Here is a 23,233-nt window from a genome sequence, read left to right as displayed (position 1 = left end):
CGAACGAATAATTGGATGAGGCACGTCGACTTATTTGTAGAACACACAAGACATGGATTGTCTCAACAACATGGAAGCTTTCCTTAAAGCCCCTTGACATCAATGAACAAGCAACGACTTGGATGTATGTGGTGAAGAATAGGTTGATCCTCACTTCTCAGGATTCCTCCATTAAATGCAATAGGGTGATGAGGGTGTACATCCTAATGAAGGGCATTGAGTTCAATTTTGGCGAACTCATAAGAAACGAGATTCGAAGTTGCTCAGAGAAAATAGTAGGTCCACTTGTTTTCCTTGATTAATAACTGAGTTATGCTTGTAGGCGGGAGTGGAGGTCGATGATGCAGATGTAGTGACGCCGAAGAAGAGCAGTCACATCTCTACGGAGAGTTCGGGGATATTCGATTGACCAGGAGGAAGACTCTCCCATTACCGCCGCGGATCCCGACACCAGAGGAGTGGTAACTAGGGAGCAATATGACGAGCTAAGGCACAATTACGAGCTTCTCTTGGCTACTTAACATGCCACATGTGAGTTCCTAAAGAAGTTCTACGGTGATGAAGCATCTTCTTTCCCCGATGAGCTTATGGCCGATTTACCATCTTCTTTCCAACCTACCGGTGATGATTGCTCGAATGAGGATGATGATGACTAGGGGAGTATCTCCCTCTTTTTACTTTGATAGTAGATGTTTTGGATATTCATCTTGTACATTAGATTGTTTAGGTTTTTGTTTTTGTTTTTGTTTTCTTTTTGCTTTTTTAGTTTGCTTGTTAGGTTTAGCTTAGTTTTAGTTTTAGGTTAACTATTGGGATGTTGTGCTATTAGGAACAAGTATATAAGTTTTGTTTCGGTACATGATTAAGTTTAAGCTTGCATGCTTCCTTGTTCTACTAGATTGTCCTTAGCTTCTTCAATGCATCTTTTCTAAACTCTCAACATGTTCATCTTTTTAATGAAATTCTTTCTTTTACTATTTGTTTTTGTTGAAGGGAACGAATCCCAAGCGGAATCAGTTGATCGCTTGTGATTCAACTTGAATTAGAAATTATACGATACCGGTTTTCAAAAACATAACATTCCTATTAAAAACGAGGTTAAGCCTCACAGGAGGAAGAAAATGACTTACATTTGTAGACCGTTCACAAAAACTTCTTCCTCGAACCCGACTTTTTGATTGACACTAACAAATGTTCCCCTATGCGAACACCACCACGAAGTTACCTTACTATATCTCTAGGATTAATAACCGGATTGTGGGATCATGGTTCATTGAAAGGAAACCAATGGGAATTGGGATCGTGAGAGAGGTATATGATGTTTTATGTTTTTGGAGAAAATCCAAAACCATCAACCAAAAAAACACAGACTTTCTGTGTTTATGAAATAGGGAGGAGAGAGAGGAATCGGAGTAACCTCCCACCCAACTGATGTGATGTTTGATTAATTAATTAAATTAATTAATCAATTATATATATAAATATATTTAATTAAATTAATAATTAATTAAATTAAAATCATTTTAATTTAATAATTTATATTGAATTAAATAAATAATTTAATTAAAACTAATTTAATTTAATTAATAATTAATTAATTCTTATTTAATTAAATCACATTTAATTAAATCAATTAATATTTGAATCATATTAAAATATACATTTATCTGATAACCTATAGTATTTAATATTAATCCAATTCATATTAAATTTTAACGAATAGTTTTAATATGAATCCAATTCATATTATTCTCTCATGTATATAGTTCTATAATGTATCATCATACATTATATTAAATTGTGTCATACACAATTAACTCAAATTCCCTTTAATTAAATTTGAGCAATTAAAATTTCTTCTAAGACTTAATGTTCTTAATTACCATTTATGAGCTAGCAGGGGACCTAATGGACCTATAGATCAGAAGCTCCAACGTTACGAGATTAATTGGTTAAACTCATTAACCACCTTAATCAACATATGTTAACTACGGAGTTACTCCACTAAAAATCCGAAACTGAAATATTCTCACTATAGAATGTTTCTAGAAATCGACCATTAATGATAAGTAATCCTTCACGAGTGTTCGTAACCACAGATGGGTCAAATTATCGTTTTACCCCTATATTACATCTTATTCCTTAAATACCACTGCTCTTCTAATGAACAAACCGGTTATGTTTCGACCAATAATCGAAAGTCCCTCTTGGGCCAGTGAGTGGGTGGGACCCCCCTTGTTCAAGTCATGGAGTCAGCATTTAAGAGAACACTCATCTACTCTTCTAAGGTCGGGCCAGTAATCAACATACGTTAATTACGGGTTACTCCACTAAAAACCCGCAACTGAACTATTCTCACTATAAAATGTTTCTGTGTCCACGGATATCGACCATTAATGACAAGTAATCATTCACGAGTGTTCGTAACCACAGATGGGTCAAATTACCGTTTTACCCTTGTGTTACATCTTATTCCTTAAATACCACTGCTCCTCTAATGAACAACTCGGTTATGGTCCAACCAATAATCGGAAGTCCCTCTTGGGCTAGTGAGTGGGTAGGACCCCCTTGTTCAAGTCCTGGAGTTAGCATTTAAGAGAACACTCATCTACTCCCTTGAGGTCAGGGAGGAGTTAATTCCATCTTGTGATGTTATTTCCCAGCTCCCTACTCGGTCTCGTCTCCAAAATGGTATGAATGCTGAGTCGTCGACTCAGGCCATTCTCACCCATACATATCAAAGAACGAGCCCTCATGGGTAGAAGACCATAACTCACTCAGGATTGAGAATGAGTTGCCTAGTCATCCTATGAAATAGCAATCTATTAGTCAACGGTGTTACATCTAAAGATTGGTTGTTTCGTGGTCCGATCTTATACAAACGTATTGTATAGGATCGCCTGCTCAATTCCTTCGCCTTCTTCGCATTTAGCCAATTAAATGTCTTTCACATGCGCTCGCTTCTCTCTCCTTCCATATTCTTCGAAGAATTAGAGATCTCGATCGTTGTTGTCTGAATCGTCTGTCTACCGACAGCGGAAGAAGTTTCAAGAATGAGACAGCCATTTTCCCTGTGCGATTCCAGTACTCGGGATTCCTCACTCTCTCCTATCTCAAAATTAATCTTCCATCGAAGCACTATCTGGTTAAATTAATCACCTTTGATGTTCACCCCATAGGTTGGTTCGCTGTGAAGGTCGTGGGTAGCAAATCTGAAGCAATGCTAGCTGTTCAGTGGTCATGGGTACCAAATCTAAAGCTGTGGTAGTTGTTCGATGGTTGTGGGTAGCAGTTCGATGCTCACATGTTATCAAATCTATATCAATTTTCAGATCTAAGCCATTTGTATGCATTTTATCTTTTCCATCAGCTTGCTCCTAAGGTAAAATTCTCGACTCCTTTACATTTTCCTGCATTTACACATGGGTTGATTGATTTCTTGGTTGGATGTGGATTTATTGTGATGAGAAATTCATATTTAATCTGTTTCTATTCTTAATTCTTAGTTATTAAGTATTGATTTTGTCGGTCAAACACCATGCCCTACTCTGTATTATATGGTATAACTAGTGATATTATACATTACATTGTTTCGACGTGAGAGTTCCAGTTTATATTGCCAAGTAATATCTTAATATTGGACTCCCTAATGCTGGAATCTCATGAATTATAATGACCTGTGCTAATATTTACTTGTATTGATGTGGCATGTGGGAAAAATCATACATGAATTATCTTATTGTTTGCCTTCAAAATCCCAATGCATGATTTATCTAATTTTGATGAAGGCAATTAGAGTGGTCGAAGTTAGAGGCACAAATATGAACAATGAATGAGACCTATTAATTCTGTAGCTACTATTAAAAACGATCGAGCACGCATGAATCTTGAAGATTTTTCTTGTCATAGAGATGTGGGGAAAGGTAGTAACCTAATTAGCTGCAGCAGAATTATGCTTGCTTTATCATAAAATTTCTCACTGACATATTTTCTTAGATATAATATTTTTTTTAAACAACCAAATTGATTAAAAGGGGGTGGTGCATTTGGAGTCTGAAGATGGGCTGGTAACTTCCACTTTATGTTCGGCTCCCAACTTTCCGAATAATATGGATAATGGGTTACATTCTATGGCAATGGGTGAAATTAAAGTCAATAATGGAGTAAAAGAGAATTCCAAATCTCTTGCTTCATGCTACTATGAAAATAAAATCACATATTTATCAATGCTGGGTCTTTACTGGAGTGATGCTTCAAAGATTTTTTTTCTCCTGCTCCTTTCTATTTTTTGTTCATGTAAGGTCATATGATGACTTCAAATCTCTTTGTTATAGTGTCTAACATGTTGAATATCATTCCAGCTTTATGATTGGAATCTAGCATAATTCCCTAGAAGACTTCACTTCTATTTAATATGATGTTTATTGCTGATATATTTTATCATCTTTGTAAGGGAGACTGCAAAAAAATTTATTCAATTATGGGAGCCTTCTTCTGGAACTTTATGGAACGTCAATAATGCTCCATTTGATGGACATTCTACCAGTGTTTGAAGATCTGCCACATTTCTTAAAGTACCATTTCTTATGATGCTGCTACTTGAAAGTGGGATATGTTTCTACACTATTGGAGCTGTAAGCCTCAATTTTACATCGCCCTTCTTATGGCTTCTAACATTCAAACTACTCATCCTTTTAACTAAGGTTACTCGATCTAAAATTAAGTTATTTGAAATGTTTAATTACTATGAATTACATGATGCTAAAGATATGTGAGGATTGACGGACATTTTATCTTGTCATGATTATTTATTTTGACTTTCAACTTTGAACATGTCTAAAGTTTGACCTAATTAGGAGACTATTTTATAGATTCTTGACTTCTCAAATCTCCTTGATGATGCATTCTAGTGTGCTTGAGTTTGAAATAAACTAAGATTTCTTAGTGCTAATTCGAGGTTTATAGCTAACTTCCATTTGAAGTAGACTAAAGAGAGCTCCTTCTTTGGAAAGTGTTATATCACGTAGACTTTACATATTAGTTGAGTGAGAAATCCACTCAGAATGGGATTGGTTATGTTATATCCATAGACGGGAAAGTTTACCATGCTTGATTTCTTGATTTTTTTGGTCTCTCAATCTCAACTTGGGTTATATTCGTAGGAGGAAAAAAGTACCATATGTTTGTAACAAATAGACTATTTTATCCCGAAATAAATTACAATATGTTTGTGTCTACCATAATGCCTCCTGAACAAATGATGTCTATTGAAAGAAATGAATTTGTCTAAAGATTGGATTTTTTTTATTAAATGAATTGGAGCACAGTATTATATTACAAGTTTCTCTCTATGACATAATCAATGTTTTCTTTCCTTCTCTTCTACGCTTCAGCATCTTCTTGAGTTTAGGCTTATTGGTGTTTTAATACTTATCTCTCCATTGCAAAGTTTCTTAGTTGAGGCTATATTCTATGGCAACAAACTAATGGTGAAAGTGGTGCCCTTATGTAGTTCCTTGCATTTGGTTTCCTACAATTGTGGTATTATTTATAATTTATAATTTATATTAGTACTTTGCTTCTCTATCATTTTCTCTCTCTAACCTCTTGGAATTTAGAAGATATTTCATGTGGCATTGTTAATTGCATGTATTTGAAGGTTTATTTGCTACAAATTTGTTGGATTATTTAGGTTGATTTATGGTCATGTTTTTTTTGGTCATTCCCTCAATGAGCATGTGCATATACTGCTAAGAAAAATCAGTTGTTGCTCTGTTTGCCTTTAGCATTATGGAAGTGATAGTGTGGGAACAATGTAACAACCCGTATTTTCTAATACGGTCATTTTTACAAAATACGGAAACGTAACTTTCAAGAAACTTTAAGAACTAAAATTATTCAGCGGAAGCAATTTCTTTATAGAATTTTTCTAAACTAACTTAACTAAATAGGAAGATGACTTTCAAACTCATGCCAGTATGCTAAACTTCACCTTCTACCAGAACGATCATTCAATCCTTCATCTGAAAAACATTTAGGAAAACAAAGATGAGTACAAAAATACTCAATAAGGTAAAATATTTAATACAATTTTCAAGACTTTCAAAACAAACTAAATTTTCAGAAACAAAGTCTTCAAATAAGGTAAAATTTTCAGTCAATCAAAACAAACTTTCATTGTTTCAAAACAAACTTTCATTCATTCAAAACGAACTTTCATTTGATCAAACTCAAAATCCTTCAAAACAAACTTTCTTTCAATCAAAACTTTCAAAATTCCTTCTAAAACATTTGGTACAACTTTCAAACTTTCGAATAACTAAATCATTCAAACATTCCAAAATCAGAGTGGACGGTTGCATTATTTGGGTAGCCTACAAAACATATGTGGTTACTCGTCGGTAACCACTAATCAATCAGAAGCTTCTATCAGAGTTGTCGAATTAATATCGACCAAAACAGAGTTGTCGAAATAATATCGACCAGAACAAACAGAACGATTACTTAAGTGTGAGGCCATATGAGTGAATAACACACACATTAATCTTCATTCCCGAGGAATGTCAAACCACATAAGTGCCTTCCCACAAATAAGACAGAACAGAAATCCATCAATTCTAAATTAGGCTACTACCCCAAATAAGTAAAACGTTCCTCAAAACAAAATCATGGCATATCCGGATAGTCCTATCAAATCAATCAAAATATCTTTAAAATAAAATACAAAACAAATACTTACTTTCAATATTAAATTAACTCAAAACATTGAAATAATTTTTTGAAAAAAAACTTTATCAATCCTCCAAAACATGGTTGCAAATATTTCACAAATAAACAAAATATCAATTTCAACCTTTAAATAAATCTAAACAAAATGTTATCAAATAATATAAGAATACTTCAAATACTTTGCAATTAAAAATAAAATCAATTGTCAAATTAGTTTTCAAATCCTTAATAAAACTTCAATTTCATACGCAAGATATCAATTTCAAATCTTCATATCAAAGCCAAAATAAATTTTGGTTTTCGAAGGGATATGGTAAATCACTTACGACACTTTTCTAAAGGATACGATAAATAATTTACAACACTTTTCGAAGGGATATGACTACCCAATTTTTCCATTCAAAACACTTTTTTATGCAAAATAATTAGGAAAGTATGGATTTGAGGCTACAAAACCAGATCTGAAAACTGGGTTAAAAAGCCTCTAAAATCAACAATAACAACCTTTAAAATTAGAAGAATCGATATAAATCAATACGAACTAAATTTACAAAAAGTTTCTCAATAAAACCAGCTTAAAAACCTTCTAAACAATTGAAAATTTGGGGATTTTAAATCAGGAAAATTTTATGTTTTTTATAAAATAAAACTTCCAAGAGTTTTTCATAAAACACATTAGCATAAACAAATTTATACAAGAAAATAGGTCGTGTGACTGTCATACTTTAATTTTGAGAGTGAGTCACTTTGCAATTGTTAAGTAGGTAAAGTGACTCGAATAATTGAGTAGAGTCAGTATGAAGTCCCTTAGATTCATTTGGTCAAATTTATTACAAGTTGTGATCTCTTTTAAAATATTAATTTCATATACGTGTATTAACAATTATATTACAAAATTATAATTGGTCGACCTAAGAATACACTATAATGTGACACTCGAAATGACGTTCCTTTCCTAAAAAATTTCTATTACAAAATAATTGATTTCTAGGTAGGTCTCATTAGATCGAATTATCCATGACTATTGGCGACCTCCCTAAAAAAACTAACATTGGAGTAGAACTTCAAATTTTTAGCCAAAAAATGTCATAAGGGGTACTTATGGAGATTTCTTAATCTCACGAGTCTCACACAACAAAGAAATGAATATCAATTAACTTCTGCTACCCTTGGTGGTCATATTTTGCACACGTGGTATGAAACACATGTTACAATATTTTACTCACTCTTATTAGAGCATTTGTCTTAATTAAATATTGTACAGATGTTAGTTCAATTATACACGATATCTAACTTGCACCCACAACGCTACCTTAATATTTTTATCAGCTAATGATAATGGGACTTCCATCTGACATTCAAAGACAGTTTAAAGCTGAATAACGAAATTTGTTAACTTCGATCATGATATGATCTCATATTGATCACGTATCATAACTAAAACATCTCCAAGAAACATCTATAGACAACTTTTAGGTAAAAACACAACTTTTAATAGCAAGCTAAACATAACCAACCTACTAAAGCAAGGGACAAATTTAACTAAGAACAATAAAAACTGTGACTATCCTAACCAAAATAAAAAACTAGAAAACTGATCAGCTACATAGATAATGGTTTTTTCGGTCAAGTCTCCTCCATGCCATCACCAATCTCGTGAGTTACCTCGTTACCTACAAAATCTGGAAGGAAAGAGAGAGGGGGCGAGTACAACCATTAGTACTCAGTAAGCAGCCCCTTACCTGAAGGGTCATACACAAACAACATGATTTTCACAACGTCAAACATCGTGTTCATCAAAATATATATATATATATATTATATATATATATATATATATATATATATATATATATATATCATGTATTTTAAGTAAGATCAAATATAAACTTGCTAAACATGCATCCTACACGTCAAGCCCAAGCCTCACAAACCTTACTAGACTTCCCTTTCTTATTCCTCAAAAACTTTCTCCTTCGAGTCGTACCGACCCCTGACCATCTACCCAAAGCATTGACACTTCTCTATGGCGCTTGGCGTTTGACCCTTTGACCACACATAGCCAATATCTCAAATTATTGCATCGACCCTTAACCACGCATAGCTAAGACCTCGATGACTTTGCAACATATTGGCTCTTGCCATTTCTTACCAAGGCCTCAATACTTGCCTTCCTCTAGGACTCATTGCATCAACCCTTGACCAGTCATACCCAAGTCCTCGACACTCATCTTTGTCCAAAGTTGGCGTATGAACCCCTTACCATTTACCCAAAGCCTCGACACCTAAATAGTAACGTATCAACCCTCTGACCTTGATACTCACCCATTCTCTTCATAACAAGTACAACTCTCACACATAAGTCCTACCAACATGCTTTCTAAGTCTGACCCATGCAACATTCAACTGACAAGAAAATTCAGCATGCTTTCATAACCAAAAACAACATGCTAATAATTGAAACAATATGTTCAACATGCTTGCACAACATAACAAATTTCTCACAATTTATTTCATTATACTCTACAACGATCATAGCCAAAATAGAGCATAACAAATCAACTATAATCAACTATAAATAGCTAGAACCATCCATAATTCATCCAAAATACTCATAGTCATTAACCAACAATCATGGAGAGATAATTAGTAAGGGTAACAATAACAATATCCAATAAGTATCAAAACAAATAAAATATATGAGATAAAACAAACAATGCATACATAATCATACTACACACATCCTCACAAGTAAGAATTACTTTACAAATAGGGTCCTAACGCTCCAAAGCTTCGCCAAAAGAATCCTAGATTGAAAGGGACGAAACTTTAGGTTAGTAACTCATTCAAAAACAGTTTAATTGAATTGAAACAAAGTTTAAGTCAGTCATTACCTACTGACTCACACTGAAATCACTTAGGTTAAGGTTGAGTCAATGTCAAAAAGGTTCAACACTACAGATCTGAGGCCAGAGAGGTTCGGGCTTGCAAATTCAACACTGGCAGGGGATAGGTAACTCAAATCAGCCTTCATTTGGGTGTGGATTAGCATCGAAAGTCGCCAGGTTGCTGTTGTTCTCATCGAGATCGAAAAATGGGTCACTGGAGATGTTGGTTCATGTGCTGGTCGTGGCTGCAGTAGAAGTAAATGGAAAACAAATCGTCACCGGCGGGTTTCACGTGCTACTGTCATGGAGAAAACACACGGGTCTACTGGGGAATAACATCAGCGAGAAAAGCTATGGGTATGTTAGAAGGCTGTGTTCGGTGGAATCTGCTGAAGATGCTGTCGTTCGTCGAGGAAGGACCACCGCTGCTGTTGCTCGAAGACCGCCACACGTAGAGCTCACTGACACGCCATGGTTTGCCCGTGACGGAGAGATCAATGCAAATCTCAGTTTCGAGTCTCAGATCTAGGCGTCAGGGCTTAGTTGTGGAAGAGTTGTCGTCGTGGCTTACTGGAGACTCGCCGAACGTGAGTTAGAAAACACAAACCTGCTGCTATTTCGGTGACGTCGTGCCAATGTCGGGTTGTTCATAGTTACGCCGTCGTGGGGAGCCGTCTCCAACGGGGTGGCTGAAAATAGAGGGAGGGGTGGTGCAGCTGCTACAATGCAGAGGAAGGGAAAAAGAGGGCTATGGTTTTTTTGTTTTGTTTTGTTTTCCGTTTTTGTTTTGTTTTCTTTTCTTTTTACCAAAAAGAGGTGATGTCAATGGGGCTTTATGACCTCATCAATAGGGGATTTTATTTTTTTAATCCTTTTCCAAAGAGAAAACCCGATTTTAAAAGGATAAGGAAAGGATTATACTTAATTTTGAAACTTAAGGATCTCAAAAAGGGAAAATTAAATTTCCAAAACTTTGGTTTTAAGATTTAACTAAAAATCTCCTCCAAAATTCGAAAACTTAATTCATCCTAAACTAATGAATTTAAACTTAAGTTCTAAGTTGCCCAAAATTAAAACTCCAAAACGAAGAAAATCCAATAATTTCACTTAATAAGATAGGGGAGAATCTAAAGGCACGGATAAAATCTTAAAATAAAATAACCTGAAAAGTCAGAGTGTTACAAAAATGAAGTACCAAACTTTATTTCATGATTCACATAATTAATATAATTTGTTTAGAACCACATAGTTCAAGCCTTCACAATCCTAAAGATTTAATATTACTATTAAAAACATCTTTACAAATAGTTTTAGTAAAAGGGTCCACAACCATGTTGCTCCTTGAGATATATTGCATATTCACTTTTTTCGTGCAATTATATCTCCAACAAAATTGTACTTGATATCTATGTGTTTTGTCTTAAAGCGATATTTGGGATCCTTCGTAGAAGTTATGACAACCTGACTATCAAATTTTACCAATACTAAATCAGACGTATTTTCTTTTAAATCCCAAAATGACCTTAAGAATCTAATAAGCCACATTGTTCCTTTGTTTTGCTGCTGAGAATGCCACGGAAATTCAGCTTTCACCTGTAAACAAGGTTAAACAAGTCTAATTCTTGCTACTCCAAAATATTGCCCATTTTCTTAGTAAGAAGACATATACCGAGGTAGATTTTCTTTCATCCATATATCCTCCCCAATTAGCATCTGAGTAGCCTTCTAATTCTGAATTGTTTTCCTGGTAGCACAATGAATAATTTATAGTGCCTTTGAGATACTGAAGTATTCTCTTAACAGCTTTCCAATGAGATTGTTTTGGGTTTGACTAATATTTGCTTACTATGCCAACCAAGTAGATGATTGATCTTATCACATCATGGCATACATGAGGCTTCCAATAGTACTCCGGTAAGGAAATTTTCTCATAAGCTTTATTTCTTTAAGAGTCGTTGGACACATTATTTGACTCAAATTTTCACCTTTTTGTGATAGGAGTATCAATAGGTTTACAGTCTTGCATGTTAAATCTTTTCAAGGATTTTCTGGACGTATTGACCTTCTGCTAAGGCTAATATCTTCTTGGAGTGATCACTTTCAATCTTAACTCCAAGTATGTAAGCTGCTTCACTCATATCCTTCATTAAAAAGTTTGAGGACAACCCTTAATGGTTAATACATACCCTTTATCATTTCCAGCCAACAATATGTCATGCATCCACATATAGTGAAAGAATCACGAACTTATCTTTGTTTATTTTGACATACACACAATGGTTCTCATCAATCATATAAAAATCATATGAGATGATTATTTGATGAAATTTAATGTTGTAATGCCCCCAAATTTCAAGCAGCTCAAATGGGTACGTTAATAAAACTTTTTATTCACTCAACACCATAAACAAAGAATAACTACAGCTTTCTCCAAAAAATTTCACTTAAGCGGCTTAATCAACCTTTACCGACCACAAACTATCCATTATGCGAAACTTAAATACTCAAATAACAACGAAGCAAAGACTATTCCATTAATTAATAATTGTCGAAAGGTTTCAATTCCCGCAACTCGAAAAACTGTCAAATCTAGAGTTCTCAAGATTACAAATAGACAACTTTAAAACATTGTTTAAATAGGAAACTAAACAAAACTAATATGTTAACCAAATAACAAAATCAAACTATAAAGAACCAACTCCAAAATTTTCCTATCCAAACTGAAAATTAGTAATGCAGTGCTGAATATGGTCTCTCTAGTCAAGTCTCCTCTTCGTCATCACCATTCCCATGAGTTACCTCGTTACCTACAAGATCTAGAGGGAAGGGAGAGGGGGTGAGTACAACAAGTAGTAATCAATAAGCAGCCTTACCTAAAGGGTCACGCACAAACAATATGCTTACACAACAACAGAACATCATACTCAATATTAATATCGTACAATAAATAAACGGAACAGTTTATGCATATGCTTGACCTACCATGCAACTTACATGCCAAACCCAAGCCTCACATTACAACTCACTAGTTCTCTTTCCTATTCCTCCATGACTTACTCCTTCGAGTCGTATCGACCCCTGATCTTTATACCTAGTGTTAGGACTTTCTATACCTTTAAAAAGATTAGAGACTTATGCAAGCGCACACGGTCATAAGTAATACTTGAGAGTAATCAAAGGTCGAATCCTCAAGGACTTGTTGCTTTCAAAACAATTTTTAAGAAGTGAATGGGTCAAAGTGCAATTGTGGTTTATGAAGAAAATAGTGATGAAATGTTATTGTTTGGGGTTTTTAATATCAAGCAATTTAATAAAACTCAACCTGTTTGCTTCCTACCTTAGTTTTGATGCAAAACATGGGAAATACACAATGTTGGGAAAATGCACTACGCGCAATTCTCTAGCAATTCTTGGGAAATTGAGTTTGTTGGGTTTTATGCGCTAAACTTGTGGTTTGTAAACATAAAAAAAATATTCATTCAATAAAGTTGTTATTGATAGAATTGCATTAACCCAAATCCAATAAACTAACATCTGAGGTTATGTCATGTAACTGAAACAGTATATAACAGATATACAATATATACTTAATATACAACGTATATATTTGATATACAGTGTATATATATCTACAGCATATATTTGATATAAAGGTGGATATGTTTCAGTAGTAACCTAAAGGGTCTATAGTATATGGATAAGGTAAGGTTGGGTACCTTATCCTGGTAACACTACGGATACGACCCATTTTGTAGTAGTTACAAATGACTTGATCTAGGTCGTTTATGTAGAGACATACGAGTGGGGGTATCCTATACAATGAGTTTGTATAAGACCGGACCACGAAATAATTAATCTTTAGCTATAACACCGTTAGCTAATAGATTAATATTTCAATAGGAGGATCAGGTAACTCGATCTCAATCCTGACTGAGTTATGGACTCTTGCCTGTTAGGGCACGTCCTTTGATTTGTATGGGTGAGAGTGGCTCGAGTCGCCGACTTAATATGTCTACCATTTTGGGAACGAGACCGAGTGGGGAGTTGGGAACATAACTACACAAGATGAAATTCACTTATTACCTACTTCAGGGTAAGCAGATGAGTGTTCTCTTGAGTGCTGACTCTGGGACTTGAACAAGGGGCCCCACCCTCTCACTGGCCCGAGAGGGACTTCGGTTATTGGTTGGACCATAACTGAGTTCTTCATTAGAGGCGGTACTGTAAAGGCCTGAATTTTTCAATACGTTTAACGAGGTAACGACCCTATAATATTTACTAATCCCTCCTATTGAAGGTAACGTAAAGTGTAATGTCCTCATAATGCAACCTGAAAATGGAGGTACGCGATCATTTCCCTGTTCTTTTCCCCTAATACTATAATGACGTGAATCGGTTACTTTAAGGATAAACGAGGCTCATAGCAAAACCCAATCCAAAAGAAAATAATGCCGCCTCAGTGGCTAGGAAGCCAATTAAAGGAAAACAATCGTTTTGTCTAGTAATCCAATACACCAGTGGTTCGAATGGTAATAATATCCGCAAAACAATAATTCACCTAAGATGCAGGAATAGAAAAAGAAAACGTCCCGTGAGTTAACCCAATGTCTAGTTTTTCCCCTAGCAATAAGATTCTAGCGCTACTCGCAATGCACGACATTATCCACTATCCTAACCAACACAGTTAGTGATCCCTCCTCGGTCAAACCTCCTCCACGTCATCACCACGGTCGGCCCTGTTCACACCTGAAACAATTAAGGTAGAGGGGGGGGTGAGTACATAACATACTCCGTAAGTAGCTCTCCCTAACTAAACACAACAGCATGCTCGTAATCACAACCACATCAAAACAACAGCAGAAACAACAGATAGGCAGCAAGGTATAATAACAATAGATAAACCTTACCATACAAGCAGCCTAACGCCAGGACTTCCGGGTCTCCAACCACACGACTCACTAGCCCCTGCCCACTTGAGCTAACAGCCGCTCTACCCCCTATGCTTACTCCAAGTCTAACTCTTCGAGGCGTAACGACTCTTGACATTTATCCCCAAGATACCGGCCTCCCTCTAACACGCTTGGTGTTCGACCTTGCCATTTATCCCTGAGGCCTTGAACTGTTACTCATAAGCATCACTTTACGTTAGTCCTCTAAGTCTAACTCTTCGAGTCGTATTGGCCCTTGACATTTATCCCCAAGACCCCAATACTTCTCTATAGAAACTTGACGTTTGGCCTTGCCATTTATCCCCAAGGCCTTGAACTGTGCACCAGTCCTTGACATTTATCCCCAAGGTACCGATGACTACCCGGCGTATTGGTTCTTGACATTTATCCCCAAGACCCAAAATATTCCTCTACAGAAACCTGAGGTTCGGCCTTGCCATTTATCCCCAAGGCATCCACTCAAGGCTTTGAGTAAACAAGCGACTCGTATGCATTTTCACTGCAGACGACCCACAGGTTAACGAACCACTAACCCATCCCATCACTCTTGAGAATTTCCACTAACCCTCCCAAGACAACCTATAAGTACGTCTTCCACATTTCAATTCACAGCACAATTTACCAGCATGCCTTTCATTATACCAAACAAAACACCAACACAATAGCCTCCAACAAAAAGAAAACAATATAAAACTATATAACCGGCTATCAACACGTGCATTTCATATTTGACTCGTTTACAAACGCCATAGGCCAATTACTCCCAACCACAATAATCAGAAAAGACCAGTCCCCTCCAATGATAATATGCCATGCATTCTCATAATGTCTAACAATAAAAAAATAGTAACACGAAACTCAACAACAGTCACTAGAAGTCCTCAAAACCAAGACTAACAATTCATATATGCACGAAATAAATTTATTTAACTAAAAATCAGCACGAAACTACTCTGTTAACACTAGATAATGCACGCACTCGCCCCCTGGTGCTACTTACCCACTGCCATGCTCCTATATCTTGCGTCAATTCACCACCTAACCAATAATAGACAAACAAAATAGTTAATACAAAATTTCCAGCCATCTAAATTCATTATACGAGATCTTGCAATGTCCCTTACCCCAAAAATCGGCTTCGTCTAGGTGCGGGTAACTCAAGCCTAACTCGAATAAATGTGGGTTGCGTATATCGAGCCTCTAATGGTTATGGGTAGGCGCCGAAATCGGAAACTGCTGCTGTCCGAACTATTTTATCAGTCAAAACTCACCAAATCGATACCCACGACACTGTGTGCAGCAAGGACTCGCGCCACGACTTTCGACCACCAAGGGAGACCGAACCCGCTCGCGAGGGAAGGGCTGCGCCGCGGGAAAACACCCCGAGGATAGCACCCACGCGCACCGCCGCCGCTTTCTGCTGCACGACGCCCCGCGCACGCCTGCTACTGCCCGAAGCCGCGCGTCCGTTGCTGCCTGCCGCCGCGCACCGTTGCTGCTTGGAGTCGCACGCCGCTGCTGCCTGCCGCGCCGTCTGCTGCTGTCCACCGGAGATGGTGAGCCGCTGCGTCGGAGGTCGTCGTCCGTTGAGCGCTTCGGGGAGGGGTGAGGTGACGGTAGAAGAAATAACGAAAAAGTAAAAGGGGGAGGGGTGGGTGTTCACGAATAGGATGGGTTTGGGGCTAGGGTTTTCTCTTCACTTTCTTTTGTTTTTTTTTTTTAAAAGAAGGGACCCACTTGGGCTAGGGTTTTCCCCTTAATTCGCTCTTGTTTTAAAACAAGGAAGGTCCACTTACCCAAATAGTTAATTTGGGCCCAACGACCCAGGACAATTGCCAGAGAAAGCAAACTCCTCGTTAAACAATAATTAGATACGTACGTACACGCCAAACTCATAACAATTACCACAACAGCTCAAAATAAAGTGAAATGGAACAATTAAATTAAATTAAAAAGGGTTTCTAAGAAAAGAGGCCCCGAGACTCGAGGGTAACCTAACCTGAGTAATGCGGGGCGTTCAGGTACTTAAGGTACAAGATGTAACACAGGGGTAAACCAGTAATTTGACTCAACTGTAGTTACAAACATTCGTGAAGGATTGACTTACCATTAATGGTCAAAATCCATGGACGCAAAATATTTTACAGTGAGAAGAGTGCAACTGTGGGTCTTTAGTGGAGTGACTGACAGTTAACGAATGTAGTTAGTCTTGAAAAGAATTTGAATTGTTCAAATTAGTTAAAAGGAATTAAAGTTAATTGTATGAGATGCAATTAATATAATGTATGTCGATACATTATAATATAAAGTTAATTTTGAATTTGATTCAAAATTATGAGAGATATGAATATTAGAATTTGATTATAATATAGTTTATTAATTTAATTAAATATGATTTAATTAAATTAATGTGATATATTAATTTGGTTAATATATCACATTAACCGCGCCGTCTGCTGCTGTCCACCGGAGATGGTGAGTCGCTGCGTCGGAGGTCGTCGTCCGTTGAGCGCTTCGGGGAGGGGTGAGGTGACGGTAGAAGAAATAACGAAAAAGTAAAAGTGGGGGGGGGTGGGTGTTCACGAATAGGATGGGTTTGGGGCTAGGGTTTTCTCTTCACTTTCTTTTGTTTTTTTTTTAAAAAAGAAGGGTCCCACTTGGGCTAGGGTTTTCCCCTTACTTCCCTCTTGTTTTAAAACAAGGAAGGCCGACTTACCTAAATACTTAATTTGGGCCCAACAACCCAGGACAATTGCAAGAGAAAGCAAACTCCACGTCAAACAATAATTAGATACGTACGTACACGCCAAACTCATAACAATTACCGCAACAGCTCAAAATAAAGTGAAATGGAACAATTAAATTAAATTAAAAAGGTTTCTAAGAAAAGAGGCCCCGAGACTCAAGGGTAACCTAACCTGAGTAACGCGGGGCGTTACAGGTACTTAAGGTACAAGATGTAACACATGGGTAAAACGGTAATTTGACTCAACTGTAGTTACAAACATTCGTGAAGGATTGACTTACCGTTAACGGTCAAAATCCATGGACGCAAAATATTTTACAGTGAGAAGAGTGCAACTGTGGGTCTTTAGTGGAGTGACTGACAGTTAACGAATGTAGTTAGTCTTGAAAAGAATTTGAATTGTTCAAATTAGTTAAAGGGAATTAAAGTTTATTGTATCAGATGCATTAATATAATGTATGTCGATACATTATAATAAAAAGTTAATTTTGAATTTGATTCAAAATTATGAGAGATATGAATATTAGAATTTGATTATAATATAGTTTATTAATTTAATTAAATATGATTTAATTAAATTAATGTGATATATTAATTTGGTTAAATTAAATTAGATTTAATTAATAATTCTTTTTTTAATTAATTAAATTAAATTAAATTAATTATTATTTTAATTAAAATAAAAGAAAAAAAAGAAAAGAAAAAAAAAAGAAAATGGGAGGAAACCTCCCACTTTCCACCATTGAGGTCTTCCCACTTCCCACCGGAAGTGGGGAAGCAAATGTGGGAATGATGACTTCCCCCTCACTCCTCATTCCCTATAAAAGGGAGTCTCTCCCAATTCCTTTTTACGACTTCCGGTCCTTGGTTGTTGAGTTTTCGAAACTCCAACGATAATTTCTCTCTCTCGATCTCTCGATTTCCCTTTCAATTATAAGTTGGTTCCCACAAACCGAGTTCTTAATATCCAGAGGATAGCGAGGAAGACTTTATGGTGGTGTTGGTGGCTACATTAAAGAGGTGTCTTCCTAACTTCCTTCTATTCATGCTTATATGTCTTTTCTTTGTTGTAATTTCTAAGACAAGATTGAAGCACACACGTTCGCACGCTTCCGCTGCGGGATCCAATTGAAAAGATGTGAATCCTGGAGCTGAAACGGATCTTCGTTGATAATTTTTGGGAAAAAAAAATCAAAACGGTTAAGAAGAAAACACAGGGGAAAACTTTACCTTTGAAGAACGTTTCTTCAACGGTTTCCACCCGAACACCACCACCGTGTCTTCCTCGCTATCCTCTTGGGTCTCGAGACCGTGCTTGTGGGAGCACCTCGTTTGGAATGAGTGGGAGAATTGAGAGAGAGTGCTTTTTGATTGAGAGAAATTCTTGGAGTTCAACTTTTTGTTCTTCTCTTCTGTATTTTGCTGAACTGCAAAAAGAAGAAAACGAAAACAGTGACGTGGGGAGTTACCCCACGTCACTTAACTGCCCATCCCCCTCATTTTGCAGGGGAGTTAATTATTAATTTATATGTTAATATTATTAATTAATAATAATTAATATATATATATATAATAATTAATATATATATATATATATAATTTATTAATTAATCATATTAATTAATAAATATAATTAATTATTAATCCAATTAATAATTAATTAATTAATATATATATAAATCAAATAAATAATTAACACTTAATTATTTATTAGAAAATTAGAATTATATTCTAAAACATTTCTCTCGCATAACCTATAGTTGTAATGTACATCTTATGCACATTATTTTTAACCTATAGTTTTAATAGGAATCATATTCATATTAATTTTATTTGAATCACATTCAAATAATTTCTCCCATAATATATAGTTTTAATTTATAATTAACTATATATTATAATGTATCAATATACATATAATCCCTTATGAAATTTGAACAGTTCAAATTCTTCCAAAAACTTGATCCTCGTTTTACCCGTTATGAGTTAGCAAGGGGACCTAATGGACCTACAGATCAAAAGCTCAAACGATGCAAGATTAATCGGTCAAACTCATTGACCGAGTTAATTAAGATTCGTTAACTACAGGTCATTCCACTAAAGACCCGCAGTTTGCACTCTTCTCACTGCAGAATGTTTTCGTGTCCATGGATATACGACCATTAATGACGAGTCAATCCTTCACGAGTGCTCGTAACTCAAGTTGGGTCAAATTACCGTTTTACTCCTGAGTTACATCTTACTCCTTAAATACCACTGCTCTAATGAACAACCCGGTTATGGTCCGACTAATAACCGGAAGTCCCTCTCTGGCCAATGAGAGGGTGGGGCCCCTTGTTCAAGTCCCAGAGTCAGCATTTAAGGGAACACTCATCTACTCCCCTAAAGTCGGAGAGGAGTGAATTTCATCTTGTGAAGTTATGTTCCCAACTCCCCACTCGGTCTCGTCCTCAAAATGGTAGGAATGTTGAGTCGGCAACTTGGGCCACTCTCACTCATACAGGTCAAAGGACGAGCCCTTACAGGCAGGAGTCCATAATTCACTCAGGATTGAGAATGAGTTGTCTGGTCATCCTAAGAAACAACAATCTATTAGTTAACGGTGTTACTTCTAAAGATTGGCTATTCCGTGGTCCGGTCTTATACAAACTCATGGTATAGGATACCCCCACTCGCATATCTCCACACAAACGACCTGGATCGAGTCGTCTGTAACCTTTACAGAGTGGGCCGTATCCATAGTGTTGTTAGGATAAGGTACCCAGCCTTATCCATATACTATAGACCCTTTAGGTTATTCACGGGACATTATCCACTTGTATATCAGGGTATATCAAATATATACCTCGTATATCAAGGGTATATCAAATATATACCCAGTACATATACTATCCCGGTTACACTAAAATAACCTTGCATGTTTAGTTTATTGGATTTTGGACAATGCAATGCTATGAATTCAACAACAAATTTATTGAATATACATTTGTTTTTACATAAATACAAACTAGGAGTTTAAGGCAACACACCCAACACCGATCCCTTCAATTGGTATTTGAGCCAGGTTCTGCTTTCAATCTTGTTTTGAATAACAAGTAAAATAATGGTGGGTGTTTCCATACATTTGATGCATGTGATTTGCAAATAGATGTTTTCGGTTTTTGGCATTAGATTTACATTTTTTCCGTTGCTTCAATCAATGTAAAAGCTCATTCTTTTGGGTGTTTAATCCTATAAATCGAGTCTGTAAGTTCGTGTTGTTCGTGGCAAGGAGTTGCTGTGAAAGAGTACCAGAGAAGTGGAAAAACCAGAGAAACCAGGTGGACAGCGCCTGGGCGCTGGGGGCGGCGCCTGGGCGCTGTCCCTAGAGGGGGTTGGAGAGAGCAAATCCATTGTATCAAAAAATTACCTCGTAGCTAGCTATTCCTAATAACTCTTCATGAACAAATGATGCACGTGTTATATTGTTTATTGTGGAATTTTTTAAGGATCCCAATTTGAAGTAGATTAATAATTACTAACAGATGACACTTGTTAAAAAGGAAAAAATAAATAAAAAAGTTTAAGTCATGTCATGCAAAACATAATGAAAACTTTCCATGGCAATGTGTTGCTCCCAAGTATGAAATATCAAATCAACATTATCATGCATAGTTCTTTGTACGTGAACAAAAACACGCTTAATATATATATATATATATATATATATATATATTCCCGAAAAGCTAATCATAGGTTCTTCTCTCCATTGGAACAATAGGCCTGTTATGCTCATTACTAAACTTGTTGAAGAGATTAAATATAACCTGTTGGATATTCTCTCCTAAAACTCGTAGTTTGTAAACAGTGAACATTAATGTGAGGTTATTTAGACAAGTGTTGTTAAATGAAAGTGAATTTGTTTTTTTTAATAAATCCAATAAACTACGAACCCTTGGCTATTATAATGAGTACTTGGACTTTATATGGAGACATAAACTGGATCAAGTTCAAGTAAATAGCCTAAACAGTTTATAGTACATGGATCAAGTTGGGTACCTTTTCCTGGAGACACTATTGAATACGGCCCGCTTTATGATTGTTACAAATATTGTAAGGTGTCATAAACGAAGTGATCCTGATTCGTTCGTGTAGAAACATGTGAGCGGGGGTGTTCTACACAATGAGATTGTGTAAGACTGACCCTGAAATAATCACTGTTACGTATTAACACCATCTACGGATAACATTGATTAATTTCATTTATCGATGACCTAAATAACTTGATTTAAATCCTGAGCCATCTATGAACTCCTATTTATTCAAGATTCTCCCTTGATCTGCATATGTGAGAGTAAGCTCATCAGCGCTGCTCAATATGTCTTCCATTTCAGGGATAAGACTGGGTATATAACTGGGGACATAGAATTAGCAAGACGGAATTCACTCCTACCCGATTTAGGGATAGTAGAGAGGTTGTTCCTTTAAGGGCTGATCCCGGGTCTTGAACAAGGGGCCCCATCCTCTCACTGGCCCGAGAGGAATTGGATTTAGTGATTTGATCATAAATCAATTGTTCATTAGAGGGATAGTGGTACTTAAGGAGAAAAGATGTAACTCAGGGGTAAAACGGTTTTTTTTTTTACCTAGCTGAGGTTACGAACGACATGTGAAGGATCAACTTACCGATGATGGTTATATCGAATGGACACAAATATATCTACAGTGAGGGGAGTGCATCTACAGGCTATAGTGGACAGCCCTGTTAGTTAACGAATGTTGATTAACTGAGTTAGAGAGTTTGACCGGTTAATCTCGAATCGTTGGAGCCCATGATCTGTAGGTCCAACGGGTCTCGATGCTAGCTCATAAAGGATAAAATTGATGAACTAGGTGAAGCAAGAATTTGAAGTGTTCAAATTCGGTTTTTAAGGGAATATTGTATTTTATATGAGATATAATATATAATCTAATTGACATTTAATTATTATGGAGAGTATGACTTATTTAAATTAGTTTTAAATAAGTTCAAAGCATGAAAAAGAGTTGTAATTTGATTAATGTGATTAATCAAGCTTAGGTGTGAAAGACCAATTCATATGAGATATTGATTTGGCTTGGTTTTTGTTTTAATAGAAAATTGATATTTCAATTTTTGTTTTTATAAAAATTAGTTTTATCAAAGTTTTATTTAAAAAATCAAGTTAGTGGAAAAATCCAATTTCAAAGTTGGATTTTCCCACTAACTAGTGGTTTTTGAAGTGTTTCTTCAAGGCAGACACCTATCTTTTACATGCTAGTGGAGTTTGAAGTGGAAGGCATGCAAGGCTTGTCCTTGCATGTATTTGGTCTTTATATAAGTTATGAAGATCACTTGGATAAGGCTAATGCTTCCTTGCATAAGTGCAGAATTTTTCCACTCAAATTTCTATTATCTTCTCCTAGCCATTAGTGTTTTCCCTTTGTTTTCACTCAAAATTCGGTCCCACAACCGTGTTCATCAACCCAAGGATAGCATGGATTTGTCGTTGGTGGTCTCATTGAGTTAGGAGAAGAAGTTATAATGGAGGTCTTCAAAGGTATAAAGTTAATCTCCTTCTCTTTACTTTTTTGATCATTTTTTCAAGCATGCTTATTTTAGTTAAATTACTTCATTAAGTGTATTATGATCCTTAGCTTCCGCTGTGCCTGTCTAAGATTTCCATCATAACCAAGGTATATCTTTTTTATCAGAGGTTGAATCGTCATCAGAAGAAGAATTAGGCCAAAAATTAGGATACATTATAGGAAAATAAAACTTCCATCGAAGAGAAGCAAATAAAAGGCTTTCATAAAAATTCTCATAGAATCGAGAATGAAGTAAAAAAAAATAAAAAATCTCAAAATTTTATCGAACTTCAACAAACAACTATTGACCATAGAGATGATTAGGTTCATAGTTA

The 23,233-nt window shown here is 36.0% G+C and overlaps 1 long non-coding RNA gene across 1 annotated transcript; it reads left to right on the top strand.

Moving 5' to 3' along the window:
- Positions 1-2,921: 2,921 nt before the first annotated feature.
- On the top strand, positions 2,922-4,827 carry LOC111023615 (uncharacterized). The gene is made up of 3 exons (XR_002603161.2): positions 2,922-3,073; positions 3,180-3,382; positions 4,454-4,827. It is a non-coding gene; the product is annotated as an uncharacterized LOC111023615 (long non-coding RNA).
- Positions 4,828-23,233: the final 18,406 nt, after the last annotated feature.

This window comes from Momordica charantia (genome assembly GCF_013281855.1).
Source record: "Momordica charantia cultivar OHB3-1 chromosome 8 unlocalized genomic scaffold, Mcharantia_2.0 BLBB01000008.1, whole genome shotgun sequence".
In the NCBI taxonomy this organism is placed as follows: Eukaryota; Viridiplantae; Streptophyta; class Magnoliopsida; order Cucurbitales; family Cucurbitaceae; genus Momordica; species Momordica charantia.
The sequence above is the reverse complement of the archived record's forward strand: the minus strand, read 5'-3'. Positions and strand labels throughout refer to the sequence as shown.